The following is a 15,596-nucleotide window of genomic DNA, read 5'->3' as shown; positions in this document are numbered from 1 at the left end:
AAAGGAAGTAGCTATCATTATTTGTCCAATCTAGGCTTCAGAAGCTTGTGGAGAATTGGACTGAGATCATGAAAACACCTCAGAATCTTCAAGAAATACTAGACAGACACTCCAAAGTTTTTTGAAAACTTTAAACAAATTAATAATGTGTCAGTGAAGCTCACTGTCAGTCTGACAACCAGACAAAATATTGCAAGCTAAGAGTTATGCCTTACACTCTGAAGCCTCTGGTGGAAGCTAATTTGGACTATGCAGTGAACAATTGAGTCTTGTCACCAGTTTCACACAATGAGTGGGCAACACCCTTTATATCAGTCATCAAAAAGGATGGCTCAATCCAAATTTGTGGAGCTCTCAAAGTAATTCTGAATACAATTTTAGCTGTAGTATCCACTACCTCATATTGAAGATTTGTTTGCTACTCTTAGTGGTGGACAATGTTTCTGTAAATTGGATTTGCTCAATGCATGCCTGCAAATTGAGATCAATCTGGAATTTCACAAATATCTCACAATCAACACACAAAAAGGCTTATTTTGTTAATGTTGCTTTTAGATATCACATTGGCACCTACCCTGTTTCTGAAAGCCATGAATGAGATCCTGAAAGAACTAAATGGAGTTCAGTGTTATTTGTATAATATCCTTGTTACATGAAAAGATCAAGAGGATTGTCTTCAAAATTTGGATACTATCTTGCAACATATGGAAGACCATGGACTGAGAATACGTCAAGAGAAATGTGAGTTTTTAAACCTTTAGTTGAATATATTGGACATATAATTGATGCCAAGGGCTTGAGAAAATCACCAGAGAAAGATAAAGCAGTTCTTCAATCACCATCACATTCATTGTTAGGATTGGTTAAATTTATTATGGTAAATTTCTGCCTAATCTGGTGACAATATTGGTACCCTTACATGAACTATTACAAGCAAAGGAAAATGGAAATGGGCTAAAGACTATGAGTGTGGGTGACATTGCATTCCATATGTTTTATGGAAATATGCTTATGAGTGTGAATATGATGTAACTGGAATATGTTTTATGCAAAAGATCTCTTGTAAGGTCAATAACAAAGGTTATAACCTACTGAATATATTCCCCCTATTTGTATGCATGTGTCATTCTTGTATCTGAAGCTAGAAATATGGATTATAACTCTGAGGCCCTATTGTAATTATGCAAAGTGTGAGCAATTAATGGTGGTTTAGAATCTTGATAGCTCCCATTGACTCAGACAATTAGTTGTAGATGGTTTATTTACCTGCAAACCTTCCTGTGTACCTGTGGGCCAACCCAGGAAGAAGGGAGATTAGGGGTATTACAGTGACAGGTGACCATGTCACATGATACTGGAATCCATCTTAATCCTTGTATTTTTCCATTGATTTGGTGAGTGTGGGACAAGCACAGACGAAAGATTCTCACCTTGTGCCAGAGCTATAAAAGGGGGTGAAGCAGGACAAAGGGGGCTGCCAGTCATGAGAACCCCTGCTTACCACCTGAGATTCTTGCTGGATCTAACAAAGATTATACCAGGGGAAAGGATTGGGCCCAGACTAGGAAGGAGTCTAGTCAGTGGTCTGGTAGACATTTTACCTTGCTGATGGATCATCACCCATGACTTTCAATTTTTGGACCAAAACATTTAATTCAGTCATTAGCTGCTGCCCATATGCAAAAATGGCCATTGCTACTTTCAACATGGCAATGCAGATTGGCTGTTGAGTTTGCCATGCACAAGCTCTCATTAACCCAAAGAAACTTCTGATGAAGTGTTCTATCTCAGTTTGATGAATGGGTTACCCATCACTAGCACAGACATCAACAAAGAAACTGCTAAGTAAGATGTGCTTTCTCTTGTGAAGGGAATGGTTCGACAGACTACAGTGTTGGATCAAAAGAATCCCCAGTTTACACAATTTGTGTCACATCAATGTGAATTATTTATCTTATGGGGAATGTGAGTGATCATTCCCAAACCACTTCAATTTCAGGTTTTTGAGCTCTTCAGAAAGGTCATTTTGGCATTGTACAGATGAAGGCCATAGCTCAGTCATGTCTTGTGGCTGGGTATTGATAAAGCTATTGAGAGGAAGGTGAAGTGCTGTACTTTGTGTCATCAAATTCAGCATGGTCCTGGTCCAGCTTGCATATGCCCTTGGTCATGGCCTCAGACTTCTTGGACACATATTCAAATGGACTTTGGCAAATCTCTAGAAGGATTTATGTTTTTGATCATATTCTACGCCCATTCGAAATGGCCATAAGTTTTTAAATTACTTCTACTAAGCTATCTAGACCACTAAACCTCTTTGTACCTTGTTTAGACAATTTGGTTTACTATTACAGTTGGTGAGTGACAATGGACCTCAGTTCTAATCTGAAGAACTTGAAAGGTTCTTAGCTTCAAATAGAATTGAGCATATATGTTCTGCTCCATACCATTCTGCTATTAATGAACTAGTGGAATGTTTTGTACAGATGCTTAAGCATGCCTTAAGAGCTAACAGGCCTATTTTGAGTCCTTAGCAGAAATTGGACAATGTTTTGCTTGTCTGTAGGAGCACACCACATCACACTACCCAGCAATCACCTTCAACTCTTTTTTTTTTTGCCATCATTTTGTGAATCTGTTGAGACCTGCTACATCCTAATATTTCCTTACATGAAGATAAATCCCCAGCTATGCAAACTGATCAATGATATGAGACTTTTCACTGTTTTTTTCAAGTCAAAGACTTAGTGTGGACTTGCAACTATGGCTGTGGAGTGAGTGAAATGAGTTCCTGGAAAATTTGGAAAATGCATGGACCCAGTTTCATTTATGATATCCAGACTCCTAGCATTAGTATATAGGCAAATAAATAATTTCTTTTCTTCATGTCCTTGGATCCTTGATTAATTTTGTTCTCAACATCTCATATTTTCTCACTTTTTATCCTCCCCCATTATTAGTTTAACTTATTAGTCTGTCCCCAAGGAGACTGGTTCCCCTTCTCCTGAGGGTGGAGGCCATCCAAACTGTTACAGCTCTCTGTCCCCATAGAAGGTGAACTAATGTTCCACAAAACTAAAACCATAAACCACTTACCTAGCCAGCAGTATACTGTCTGAACCATCATCAGTGGATCATCGATGGATCATCATCAATGGATTCTCATCCATTGACTTCAGAAGCCTATCTGATCTTAGAGTGATATCTCATGTCTTGGATCCAGGAAGACAGCATACTGTTGTCTGTATGTCCCTGGCAGAATATTCTTTCAATTCTTCTGAGTATTGAATCCCCTATAAGGATTGTCAGTCTTCCTTGAATGGTTGGAGATCTCTTTGTGGGCAAGCTTGCTTTTCTTATAGGATAGGCTGAGCTGTCATCAACATGTGTGTCTATACATCTCTCCATTCCCTCGGACCAGCTGGATCTTAAGAGTTATTTTCCACAGTTTCGACACTGAGTAGCTAGCTAGAAGATTTCAAATCAATACTATGTGAAATTCCTCCTGGTTCTCTTTTCTCTGGTGGTTACAGTTTACCCATTTTTGTCTGTTGCCAGCTATGTCCAATGCCACAATGACCTTTTTTCTCTGGTAATTCTGTCCCTTCTGGCTTCAAGCAGGAAAAAAAACCATGCACCTCCATTGCAAGTCACCACCACTGTTCCATCAGTGGACATCATGGAATCGAATGTATAGCTGGACCTGGAAGGAAAGCCTCTCACAATCCCCTTCTCCACTTCCTCCAAAAGTCTCCCCTTAGCTTTCTTTTTTTGTGGCTCTCCAATTCACCTAGCAATTGACGTTTTATAACAAGTCTCCATACTTAGCTCAGCACAGCTCTGCCTCTGCCTCTAGTTAAAAATTACATACTGAGGAGATCTCCTAACCAAGTTTTAAAAATAACATTGTCAAATATCAAAGGAAATGTAAAATATTTTCATTGACTGTTCAGACCTCTATTCCCATTACTTTTTTTATTTTATTAGTTAGATGTTATAGGACTGACATAGCCAGATGCAGTTAGGATATACAATTGTTTCCAGCTGGTAATGTTGATATGCAACCCTTTTCAAATGTATTCAAACCATTTAGCATACCTGTTGTATGCTAATAAATTCTGCAATAAGTCACTCTGATTCAGTGTCAGTTCAAAAGAAAAGGGCCCCAAAAATGATAGAATCAAAATTAGCTTTCCAATTCTAATGAGTATTCATGGATAGGTTCCTCCCGCACTCCCCCCGCCTCCGCCCCGCAAACTACTTTCTTAGTGGTCGCTATTTTGTTCCAATGAGGAATTTCCAAAGTTGCTCCTTCCTTGGGACACAACTTTGATCTATTGTCATTCTCAAAACAACTGTGCAAATTATTTGCATTGAACAAACATCAACTAGGTGAGAATTTTCCCAGTACAGGAACAATGTAGGGCCACCCTATATTGACTGATGCTGTTCCCTTCACAGCCCCCCAGCCTCTAGTGTTGGGGCTAGGGGCTGAAGGGGTCCTGACAAGAGCATGAAGGGAAGTCTCTGGTGGCTAAGCACTCGAAAGATTTTGGCCTGCTCTAGGCTGAAGCAACATAGGCGGCCTGGATAAAGATGCTGTAAATTAGAACAGACCCTGGGGTCACATAAACCTTTCTCCTGTGAATATTCCTGTGAATACGTATTCATACAAGTATTAGTGTGGAAATGTTTAGTTACACAACTTTCTTGTAAATAAAGTGTTTACGGGAGGCAAATTAAAGGAGCTGTGAGTCACGTTTACATAATCTGCAAGTCTTTATGTAAATGAACATTCACACTTCTAAAATACATTATTCATCTAATTCTGTCTTATGTCAGGAAAGCCAATGTTTGCCCCCTGTGACCATCATTGCCCTTGAAGGAACTTATGCAAATGTGTCATTGGACATCACACAGTTTCTGGATAAACTGACTCTCACATTAAGAGACAAAGGTTATATCCCAAGTGAACATGCGGCCAACAGAACCTCCTCAGGTCCCGAGGGACTTTTGAATACAAACAGATTTCAGCTGCTTAAGGTGAAAGCGCAGCATTTGACATTAACACAGTCATGTACAACTAGGTCCTATTACAAAGGTCCTAACTGATTACATATGACAAAGTGTAAGTGCACCCTAAAATTTATGGTGGAAGATTGTATTTCAAGGGCACAAAGTGCAGTAAGGCACTCAGCTCCATTGACGTTTCTGGGCATCGGTTGCCTAACTTCCTTTGAAAATCTCCCTCGTAAGGAATAATAGGAATTTAAAATATCTTCTTATGATTTGTATCCATTTAGGGATTGTGGCTGCCACTGAGTGGCTTATATTATGTAAAGGTATGATACAGTATATAGCTGGATTAGATCTAAACATTTTATTCACTTATCATTTATTCATTTAAATGCACTTCATTGTATGATGCTAATAACACAGTTCAAATACAAACTCCCATCATACAGAGCAGCCAGTGCCATCCACTACTATTATTTTAAAACTGGCCTTTTGTAGGCTGAAGTTCAAACCAAAGTCTAATTCACCCTCTGGACAATCTTCAGCTGAAGTTCACCCAGAAACCTTTTTTTCATACAATTGAAATAAAACTTCCTGTATCCAATTTCACAGCTAGTCATGGAAGAGCTGTGAAACTGGCACCATTCTTGACCTATGGGGAGATCAGCAGAATGAATGACTGCAATGTGAATTTGCTTTCTGTCATCAGGTCACTCATGTGGAATGTTGCCATTTTAAAGCTGTTTTTTTGTGGGAGTGCAAAAGACTTTAAAAGTTTCATTTTATTTTCCTGGCCGGAAGGCCTTTTTTGTGGCCTATTTCAGTTGAATGGTTACAGTTTTATTTATAAATTCTAGACAACATAGGAAGACGTTTTTAGGTCATTTTTAAAAATTTATTTACACTGTCATTAAGAAATTGCCAAATGGGGAAAATGTATTGGGTTATTTTTCTTTTGCGCTTCTAGGGGGCAGGAATGTCTGATTTTAAAGTGTTTCCCCATGCCCTGAGAGCATAAACAAATGTGCAATCCCAGATAAGAAACATGTTGATGGTGATTGTCGTGGTTGGATGTGAGGACATGAAAAATTGTTCAGCAATGTAAAATGTGGGGCCCCTCTGCAGATCAAATAATGAAATGCTTTTTTGTTCGGCATGACTAATCTGGTTGTTTGGCAAGATACTCATATTCACATCTGGGGAAATAGGGAAGTCTGGGTCTGAATAAAATTCTAGAACTCATGGAATGTGCCAGAGATCAAACTGATCAAACTCACTGTATAACCATTACAATTTAGTACAATAATCGTCAGTAATTTGGCTTACCTGCAACCTGTTTATTTTCAATATGCAAAGTATTTCATGGAAATTGACTTATATGGGGATCTTTGAAGGGCTAGGAATAAACCAACTTTGAGTAAGGACACAAAGAAATTACAGACAGAGAGCTGGTTGAGGAAAAAATTAAAATGAAACATTTTTCTGATAGAAAATGGGGTTTCCTTGGAAAATCTCCCTCTTAAGGAATAATGAGAATTTAAAATACTTGTTTGTTTTATCTATTTAAGTATTGTGGCTGTCACTGAGAGGCTTATCTTATATAAAGATATGATGCGGTACATAGCTGGATTAAATCTCATCATTTTATTCAAATATAAATTATTAATTTAAATGCATGTCATTGTATGATGCTAATAATGCAGTTCAAATATAAACTCCCCTCATACAGAGTATTAAAATTGTCAGATTGATTTTAACTTCTCCCCCTTCCTCTGGCTGCTCTTATCCTCCCTTTAATACTCTTCTGGACACAACCAGTCTCTGTCTCCCTCTGTCTTACCTATTGTTTGTGTCATCTAGCTCTCAGGATACTGCAGGCAGTAGAGCCCCCAGATCACACAATGCTTCCTCTTCATAGATTCCCAGGTTAGAAGGAACCACTGTGATTATCTAGTCCAGTGGTCTCCAACCTTTTTATGCCCAAATCACTTTTTGAATTTAGGTGCAACCCAGGATCTGCCCCGTCCCTTCCCCAAAGCCCCGCCTCTGACTCCATGCCCCGCCCTGCGTCGCTCGCTCTCCCCCACCCTCTCTCACTTTGACCGGACTGGGGCAGGGGTTGGGGTTCGGGAAGTGGTGTGGACTCTGGGCTGGGGCCAAGGGGTTTGAAGGATGGGAGGAGACTCTGAGCTGAGCCTAGGGCAGGGTTTGGGGTGCAGGAGGAGGTGAGGGGTGCAATCTCTGGGAGGGTGTTTGGGTGCAGGAGGGAGCTCTGGGCTGGGGCAGAGGGTTGAATGCAGGAGGGGGTGTGGGGTGCCGACTCTGAGAGGGGGTCAGGCTGGGTCAGGCGGCTGGGGTACAGGAGGAGGTATGGAGTGCTGGCTTTGAGAGGGGGTCAGGGCTGCTGCATGGAGTTGGGGTTCAGGAGGATATGGGCTGCTGGCTGTGGCAGGAGGCTAAGGGTTACGGAAGGAGTTTGGGGTGCAGGAGGGGGTAGGGGTTGCTGGCTCTGGGAGGGGTTGGGGTGCGGCCTCCCGCCAGGCGGCACTCACTGTGGGCAGCTCCCGGTTGGTAGTGCAGCAAGGCTAAAGCAGACTTCCTGCCTGCCCTAGCCCCATGCCACTCCCAGAAGGGTCCAGCGCACCCCTGTAGCCCCTGGGAGGGGTGGGGTGGGGACATGGCTCTGCGCGCTGCTTCTCTCTGCTAGCACCGCCCCCTCAGCTCCCATTGGCCATAGTTCCCCGTTCCCAGCAAATGGGAGCTGTGAGGGTGGTGCTTGCAGGCAGGAGCAGCGTGCAGAGACCTCTGCTCCCCCTCCCCGCCCCCACCGGGGCCATGTGGCTGTGCTGGCCAGTTCTAGGAGCAGTGTGGGGCTGCAGAAGGCAGGGAGCCTGCCTTGGCGGCAGTCCCACAACACCACCGGAGATCGAAATCGACTAGGAAAGTCCCCAGGATCAACCAGTTGATCACGATCGACGGGTTGGTGACCACTGATCTAGTCTGACCTCCTCTATAACACAGGCCATGGAAGTTTCCCAAAATAATTCCTGTTAGAACTAAAGCATGTCTTTCCCCCCCCCCCCCCAAAATAATTAATCTTAATTCAAAATTGCCAGTGATGGAGACTCTACTAAATCCCTTGGTAAATTGTCCCAATGGTTAATTACTCTGTTAAAAATTTATATCTTATTTCCAGCCTGAATTTGTCTAGCTTCAACTTCCCTCCAATGGATCCTGCCGTGAGAAAAGCAGATTTTAAAACACTTATTATTTATAGAAAAACTAGATGCTTACCGCCAGCACCAGCAGCAAGGTGTGTGCCTGACTTCAACAGCAGGTAATAATCTCTCTTTTTTTATATATATATATTTTATGTTACAGGATTTGGATTAAGTGTGCTGTGGGAACAGAAATTTGTCTCTTGCTAGTCTGCCTCTCTCCAATGCATTTTAAAAATATTGATCAAAATGCTGTCCCTATTATCCCTCCAATTTCTTCTCTGTGGTTGCACCTGTGCTTATTTTGTTGTTTAAATATGGATTTTGGTGCCTGATTTTGATTCCTGTTTTGAAAACACCTTGACCAAAACCTTTCCAGTCTAATTGTCTAACAAACTGTTATCCAAAAAAGGGGGGCCCAAACCCACAAAACTACTTAGGTGCCTAAATCTGTGGTTTAAGTGCCTAAGTCTATAGTTTAGGCATCTAAGTCCCAGCTTTAGGTGCCACCATGATCCACAGAACTCTTGCCAATTGCTTTAGATGCTTAATCTCACTGAGCACCTAAGTTTGTAGGGTAAAAGTTCCCTATGTTTCTGCCCCAGAGTGATTCATCAGCTGGGAGAAAACAGGCATTCAGCTGCTTAAATCACATGTAGGGCCCAATCTGGTAGATATGCTCAGAGACCAGCTATCAGATCGAGTTTGATTCAAAGTCTAGCAAAGAAGGAGGTGGTTGTGGTGGGCTAAATGTTGTAAGGTTGGCACCATATTATAACCATCACCTTCTCCTCCTCCTCTGGCCATTTTGTATGGAGTCAGGTGATGGGTTCCTGGTTGCAGATAACTAGCAGAGATAGGATCCTAAATACAGGCTGCAGGGAGGTGCCTATCTCCAAGAGAGGAGAGAGGCTTAGGACATACCCCTGTCATTGGCATCTCCCATTGGCTAGCTCCCCACCTAGCATACTGGCTTTTCTGGATTGCATTCTAAGGCACCTATCTCTCCCTATTCTTTGTATGGAGTGATTAGGTACTTAAATCAGGCTTTGTTGCTCCCATTGTTTTTCTTGTGATTTTCTAGGAGCCTAAAAGTTAGGTTCTGTGATGATCAGTGTTGCAACACAAGTCCTTTTGTGGATCTGGGCCTTTATTTTCCTCAGACGTAACAGCATTTTTTTTCTTAGCCTTCAGAATAAACCTGTCAAAATTTAAACCAAATCATTCTTGCTAGCCACAGGGCCTATAAACAGGGCACCTTGCCTTACACCATGAGTAGTCATTTACCCCTGTGCAAAGAGAGTGCAAAATGCTACCAGCAAGAATAATAGCATCTTACACCCACTTTGCACTCACTTTTATTTTTTGCTCTCCTTTTCCTGTAATTTCATGTCTTCCTTCTTCAATGGATATTGGTACATATTTAGATAAAATGATAAGTTAATTGAGTAGTCCCAAAGAAAACTTTATTTTATTTTAATGGTTAAAGTTCTTTTGCTAACATGCCCTTTCAATTTTCGATGGCCAAGGAAGTTCTGTCTGCCATTCTTAAGTATGGAACACGTGAGCCCAATGTTGGGAGTAATTAGTATTTAACCTATAAGTGTCATTTTAGTTTTAATAATGAACAACTCTATTCCCCACTCATATAACTCGTTGTCTGGGTGTTGCCACTGGAATTGGTATTGACCTAGTCAGCCTGGAGATTGTTGAACTTTTTGCCTTCCTAAAAATAAATCTTGAAAACTTCTTGGCTTACACATCTCTTTATTTAACTTATTATTAAAAGGATGAAGTAGAGGAGAGAGGTAGTGATAATTATTAAAAAAAGTAGACTCAGATGGGAGTTTAAATCCATGCATAATTTAGTACCCCGTGAATGATTTCAATATTCTTATTAAAAAATCTTGCTTGGCTTAAAAAATATTTCCAGGCATTAGCAGTTGCTTCTGTTTATAATTAAAATTAAGAGCATGTTCCACTTATTCTTACAAAGAAACATAATACAAACAAAATACATGCAACTTTTGAGCACTTAGTTAAATGAATTAATGTTCTTCAGTTCTACAGAACCCAAACAGGCTAGCCAGCTGCAAGGTCATAGAAAGGACCTACCTCTTGCAATAGAAAGTGTTTCAAACTGACATATAATTCTTCATATAATTTAAAAGATGGTCCATTAATTAGAATTAACTCCAAAAATGTATGAAAATTTTATCTTCCTGGATTTTCTTTTCCTCTTTTTGGTCAACTTTATGTGGCCGTACCATTGAAAATCTGGAGAATAGCTACGTTAGTTTTGAATAATCATACAGACACTGGAGTAGTATTGTTCCAGAATTCCACCTAAGGAGTGTTTGCTGCTGCTACTTCCTTGTCTGGGAACCATACAGGCACTGATTTATTTTTTAGTTAAAGTGAGAAAAAAGCTACGGCTATTAGCAATTATTTTATAAACAAATAAGCAAAATAATTAAGGGCCTGATTATGCTCCAGATCTGTGTGGAGCATGTTCCACTTCTGGACTCAGCCACCTCTGAGAAGTATGATGCCTTTTCCCTGCCACAGTGGAGGGGTTTCCACAGGGCTTGGGAATCTATCACAGAGATGGTTGAGAGTGAAGGGCTGAGTCAGAACTGAGGTTAAATGGCTCAATGGTAATACAGCCTTTAGCTGTTTTCTTTCCATCCCCACCCCTTTTTGCACTGAGGAATCTCCATTTAATAGTACAGTCCCAGGATCAGATGACAGGGCCTCAGGAGGGAGCAAGGAGGCCACAGTACTTGTGCAGAGCACAGAAGAGCCATGCAGATGGTCATGGCTTCCTGCTAGTTCCCAGGATCTGTAGGTTGTGTGGGTAGGCAGTGCAGTCAGGATCTATATGTATGCACATGGAAGCGGGAGACAGAACAATTATGGAGGAACCTCCTCTAGGATCCTTTCACCTCCTCCTTTGGGTTTTCCCATGAGGAAATTTGTTTTCCCATGGGAGGAGGCAAACAAATCCTAAATATCTGATAATTAAATCAGCTATTTCATAATCTCCCTTTTTTTCTTTCAGAACTTTTTAGGACACTAAAGCACATCAAGGGATAGGGCCAGGATCCAGCTGCAAGCACCGAGCTGACAGAACCACAGCCAGTCACAGGGCTTCTGCCATGGCTCAGGGATCTGCCCATATGGAGCTCGTGACAGGATTGGATCACAAAACAATGTTTTAAATAAAACTTAAATTTGGGGAGGAGGGTGCTTAGCAAGAGGTGGCAATAAAAGCACATGAAAATACTACACATGCATTTGATGCCCTGTAACTCTATTTTAAAAATAGTATGGTCAAATTCCATTATTAGGGCTACAAAACAGAAATTAACCTTGTGTCCTCTGTGAAACCCATGGTCTGATATTTGATATATTAGGCAATGTTATTGCCTGCTATGATGTAGAAACAAACAAGTTCTAAAGCACTGAATATTGGTGTTTATACTGCAAATGCCAACAGACTAAGTAGAGCAGTACTGCTGGGCAATCCTAGAATATGATTCAAAAAGTAATTCATCTCCTAAAGTTCACCTTAATTTAATGTATTTGTAGAGATAATTAGAATACTGGCTCTGTTCATTAACATTTCAAATCTCATTTAAATGTAAATTGTAATATTCTCCTTTTGTGCAAGAGTGGGTAGTTAGTGTCATTCATGAGTGATAAGTAATTTGTTCCTCATTAGCCATAAGAATGGATAAAGATATAGATCAAAAGTGGGTAACAGACATAGTTAAAAAAAATGTTATCTGTCTAGAAGGAGGATTTCAAACAAGCACCCATTGTTTTCCTGTAATTTTACATTTTTAATTTGCTACTAATTCATAATTCAGTACATTTTCTATTAATTGGTTATCATTGTATTATTCATAATGGGAGTGTGAGAGTATAACAATGTTTTCATTGGGTGACATGAGAAATTGTGTGTATTTTTAATGTTTTTTTTCATATTAGCTCAAATTAAACCCATCTTTAATGCAGAACTATGTTTCCAGATACACTTCAAAGAGCTAGAAAAACCTTTAAAAATAATAGAGACTTCCTATAAAATGTATTTTTAAAAAAATCATACTCCTTTATGAAGAAGACTATCTTAGAGATGGCTTGAACCAATTTGGATGCCTCTGCTCAGACACATTTAGGAAATTACTACAAGGTATGAGTTAGTAAAAGAGCTTCCTTTCCATTGGTCATATCTATCCCTGTGAGGGGAAACTAAAGCACCGGATTGCTTGAACATTTCCCTTCCAGTGAGAGGTACGTGGGTGAGGAGGATGAGTTTGTAAGCTATGCTCCCTTGCCACTACCAGGAAGCTCAGAGGTCAACAGGCAAAGAAATCCCCTTCTCTGCGTAGATAGCTGCTTTTGCACTGATTTTGGTGGGATACCTGCTGGATAGCTAGTATTATTTTGGGTTAGAGTTAAGCTATTTTGTTGTGTGATGAAATATGCATTTCATTATACTGGATGAAAAACCTATTTATTATATGGGCAGTGTAAGATTTATTATATCGTTAACTATTCATTTCCTTGCTTTTCAGTGCTTGGGTTTTGTAAAGGTCATGCTGTGTGCTATGTTGTCATCACTTACCAGCCTCGTTTGTTTGTTTTTTAATTAAGTTTTTGGTTTTGGAATTTCCCAGTGTTTATATTTTGCTTTGTTTTGTTGTTATTTTATAACTTTCCCTAATTTGGACAGGTAAAAGAAGACACAGGACAAGATTTTCATAAATGGGTATCCAAAGTTAGGAATTTAAACCCATAGTTAGGTACTTAAATAAGTGGCCTAAATATAGCTTTAGCAGCCTAACTGCTAAACTTAGGCACTGATTTTTGAATATTTGGGCAGAGCTTTTATTTTATTTTATTTTAAGGGCCCTTCTGTAGCTGTGCAGGAGTGTGAGAAGGCATAAGGTCTTTTCCCAACCTGCAGTTCCAGGGGAAGAGCAAGGCTGTGTGACAGGGATTTCATTCCATATACCTGTATACAAACAGGTCAGTGGGTAACATGAAGAAAGGGGCATTAAATGGGCTCCATCCCTCAGTGCCCCTGACAGAACTGGAACAGGGGGAGCAAATCTGCTATTCATAAAGGGATATTTCACAAGCATTTCATTAGAGTTTCCTTCTATTACCCCATTAAGTTCAGAGGAGGGGTAAAGGTTTAGAGATGTAACCCTCTACACCTACAGAAGAGGATCTACTCTATTCTCAACTTCCGAAGGCCTTTGGATACATTTCCTGATCCTCTGTTCTGCTGCCACTCTATTATCCTCTACAGGGATTATTGGTGAAAGCCATAGAGAGATCTTTGTGTTAATGCTTCTTTTTTCTTGGAACTACAGAATCATAGAAATGTAGGGTTGGGAGGGATCTCAAGATCAAGTATACCTATATCATCCCTTACAGATGTTTGTCTAACATCTTCTTAAAAACCCCAATGGCATGGCATCTTGAGGGAAGCGTGCTCTGACAAATAACTTTCCAGCTCCACGCTCTCCTATTCCCAGTGGATCAGCTGAAATACCATGGAGCCCACAACACAATGGGATCTCCACTTGCTTAGAGCATATGTGTTATGTCAGGTAGTACTCTCCTGTTCTGGTTTGGGGAATTTTCTGTCCATTTTATATCCTTTGCAATTTTAAAGCTTAGAAGAGAATAGCCCAGACACTCAACTGTTGTCAATTATCTGACATCAATGCAGATATGCCAATTTATAGATTTCATAGAATATCAAGGTTGAAAGGGACCTCAGGAGGTCATTTAGTCCAACCCCCTGATCAAAGCAGGACCAATCCTCAGACAGTTTTTTTGCCCCAGATCCCTAAATGGCCCCCTCAAGGATTGAACACTCAACGCTGGGTTTAGCAGGCCAATGCTCAAACCACTGAGCTATCACTCACCCCACACCAACTGTGGATCTGGTCTATACTGTATACTCTATGTTAGGTACTTATATGGCCCACATCGCCATAGTATGTGAGCACCTCACCATCTGTAGTGTATTTATCCTCACAACATCCCTGTGAGGCAGGGAAGTACTATTATCCCCATTTTACAGCCAGAGAGACTATGGCTATTTCTACACTATAACAGATAGGTGCTGCAGCTACGCCACTGCAGACACTTGCTACAATGATGGAAGGGACTCTTCTATTGCTGTAGTAAATCCACCCCCTCAAATGGTGGTAGTTAGGTTGATGAAAGACTTATTCTGTTAACCTAGCAGCATCCTAAGTGAGACTTGGGACAGCCTAACCATGGCACTAAGGGCACAACATTTTTCATAGCCTTGAGCAATGTGCTAGATCGACCTAAGTTTTAGGTGTAGACCAGGCCTAAGTAACTTAACCAAAGTCACTCATGAAGTTTGTGGAAAAGCTGGGAATTAAATTTGGGTTTCTCGAGTCCTGAGCTAGCACCCTAGCCACTGGGAAACCGTTCCTCTCTCTAAAGGAATGCACTAAAATATATAGTTAAATCCATTCACACTTCTACTATTTTATTCTTTAATTTAAAAAGAAAAGTTACAGAAACTGCAAGTTTCTATTTCAGAAATGACCTTTTTCAATATTTTTTCTTCACACTGTCTTTAATATCAAGTACCGCTAATAAATAAAGCTCAGTGCTTCATCCCTCAGAACCTGGTTCAGCACTTACATGTTTACAAAGCTTTCCTGGGGGTTTGCTGGGCTCACACAGTCACTATACTCTCAGTCCTCAAAAAGCTTTCCCAGATTTGGCCTTGATGGGATCTGTCTGTCACTTGGTCTTTGTGCTAATCTTGCTCATCCTTAAGAGGCTATATTTTCTTCCCTGCTGTCACTCAAGTTTTCAAACTGGTTTAACTACCTGCAGTTGTTCAGGGGCTTCAATCTTATTTTTATATTTTTGAAGTTGACTAAAGATAGACAAAGCTGATAGTTCCCTTGTCTGGGGGGAAAAAAAGGGAGAAGTTTGCCTTGTGAGGGTCAAAGGGCTATAGCCTCATTACTAGCTACAGTTAGAGGCTCTTTCAGTGGAAAAAGCTAGAAATCCTAGCTATGGAGGGTACGCAGTTGTTTCCAGCCAAAAATGAATATAGCACATTTATTTATTTATTTATTGTCAGAATTTTTTGTCATTTTGGGTACCTGTGTTAGGAAAGGTATTTCAAATGAAGGTTGGAATTTTCAAAGGATTCCAAGGGAGTTAAATGCCCAACTTCCATTGAATTTGGGTGCCTATTAATTTTTATGTATATTACAATAGCACCTAGCAGACCTAGTCATAGACTGGGACCCTATTGTACGTGGCAATGTACAAACTTAGGACAAAAAT

At 40.4% G+C, this 15,596-nt stretch overlaps 1 long non-coding RNA gene across 1 annotated transcript; it reads left to right on the top strand.

The window, feature by feature from the left end:
* Positions 1-589: 589 nt before the first annotated feature.
* On the top strand, positions 590-11,404 carry LOC128832064 (uncharacterized). Its single transcript, XR_008443887.1, has 3 exons — positions 590-741; positions 8,213-8,353; positions 11,296-11,404. It is a non-coding gene; the product is annotated as an uncharacterized LOC128832064 (long non-coding RNA).
* The last annotated feature ends 4,192 nt before the right edge of the window (positions 11,405-15,596 follow it).

Source organism: Malaclemys terrapin, chromosome 2 (genome assembly GCF_027887155.1).
Source record: "Malaclemys terrapin pileata isolate rMalTer1 chromosome 2, rMalTer1.hap1, whole genome shotgun sequence".
NCBI classification, from domain to species: domain Eukaryota; kingdom Metazoa; phylum Chordata; order Testudines; family Emydidae; genus Malaclemys; species Malaclemys terrapin.
Note: the sequence above shows the minus strand (reverse complement) of the source record. Positions and strands in the feature narration are given on the sequence as shown.